This window comes from Schistocerca piceifrons, chromosome 9, assembly GCF_021461385.2.
Source record: "Schistocerca piceifrons isolate TAMUIC-IGC-003096 chromosome 9, iqSchPice1.1, whole genome shotgun sequence".
In the NCBI taxonomy this organism is placed as follows: Eukaryota; Metazoa; Arthropoda; class Insecta; order Orthoptera; family Acrididae; genus Schistocerca; species Schistocerca piceifrons.
This window is the reverse complement of record NC_060146.1, coordinates 135306618-135308409: the sequence shown is the minus strand read 5'-3', so window position 1 is coordinate 135308409 and position 1792 is coordinate 135306618. Positions and strand designations below refer to the sequence as shown.

General features: G+C 42.4%; 1 pseudogene; it reads left to right on the top strand.

The window, feature by feature from the left end:
- Positions 1–539: 539 nt before the first annotated feature.
- LOC124717674 lies at positions 540–657 on the top strand (annotated as a pseudogene).
- The last annotated feature ends 1135 nt before the right edge of the window (positions 658–1792 follow it).

The following is a 1792-nucleotide window of genomic DNA, read 5'->3' as shown; positions in this document are numbered from 1 at the left end:
GTACATTGAGTCGTTGGCTTTTCCAGCGACCATACACAGGACACAAGCATATCTGCAACATGCCAGCACAGCCGTTTCTGATGCGGTCGACCATGTCTTCATGGCCCGTTGGCACTTGCTGGTACACCTTTTCTATTAAACATCCCTACAGAAAGAAACGCGGCGACGTCAAATCAGGCGACCTAGTGCGGTAATTAATAAGGACACCTCTGCCTATCCACCGACCAGTGTAAACACGGTCTAATAACTACGTAATACACTCGCCAATCATCATGCTGAAACCACGTACGTTGGCGAATGTTCAGGGCGACATCCTGCAGTAGTATAGTATCGGTAGTTTCTGTTCCAAAAACGTCCGATATTTGCGCCCATTCAAAGCGCCATCGATAAAATACCGACCAATGAGTTTGTTCCCAACGCTGCCACACCATACGTGAACCGACCAAGGACGTTGATAGTCAACTTGCGGTAACGAGTGGGGAGTGTCTGCAGTCAAGCAATGCATGTTATGCATTTTGCTGCCATCGTTTGCGAATGTAGGCAACGGCCTTGCCGCAGTGGATACACCGGTTCCCGTCAGATCACCGAAGTTAAGCGCTGTTGGGTGTGGCCGGCACTTGGATGGGTGACCGTCCAGGCCGCCATGTGCTGTTGCAATTTTTGGGGGTGCACTCAGCCTCGTGATGACAATTGAGGAGCACCCATAGACTTACTAAATAAAAACTAGACCGCGCGTTGGCGCTAGTGTCGCGTCCCCACATTGAACGTGACAGAAGCCACCATTTGCAGGGAAACAGTGCGTAAACAGGGTTCGTTCGTGTGTTGCTTTTAATTGTAACAGTATAATGGAAGCAAAGACGAAGACGGAAACAATGTTACATTTCACAGGTCAGTCATTTTTGGTTGTTTGCTACTTTCTATTACTTGTATATAGTATTTTCATGGAGAAATAATACATCATGAGCGGTTTGTTTTTATTTAGGTTTCCCCTTACAAATGATTTTCTAAATCGGAAATGGACAGTTGCTACTCGGAGAGAGAACTTCCAACCGACAGCAAATGATTTGCTGTGCTCTCTTCATTTTGAAGAGAATTGTTACATGGAAAATTATGTAAATAGACGTCAACTGAAGGACGATGCTATACCGACAGTATTTGGATTTCCAACTCATTTGAAAAAGGTACAGTGTCCTGGAAATCGTGCAATATAGGCCGAGGTTAAATAGTCTGGAAATACTGCCAGTGTGTATAATTCTGAACGTTCCTTTTCCAAGTTACCAAGGCAATCAAATATTTGTTAAGTATGAATCAGAGGTAGGTCGAATAATTGCGTTTAGATACTTAACATGTGTTGTCAGGTGGTGATTATACTTCCTAAATGGTCAAATATTTGATCGAATGTTGCAAACTCAACCACTTTTAGAGGTGCTATCAGTGTTAAAAACTAATGTGCGAATAAAATTCCTACCGTATTTAAAGTGATATGGGTTATTACCATTAATCATACCAAAATTCGAGTGAAGACAATACTGTGCTAAACAAAAGTAAGCGTGCAAGATGTACACAGTAGTCGGCAAAAAGCAAACAGGACCTGACAGGAAAATTACGTGAATTAAATAATAATCATACCGAAACCTCATTCTGAATAATCGTACTGTCTGCTACTGTAAATCTTTCATGTAATTATCTAATGCAAATAACTCGACGTAAACTCGCTCCACCTTGTCAGGAGAGAGCCTTACATTCTTAAATTTCTCGTCTCTATGCAGACGTATATCGGAAATTAGGAAAA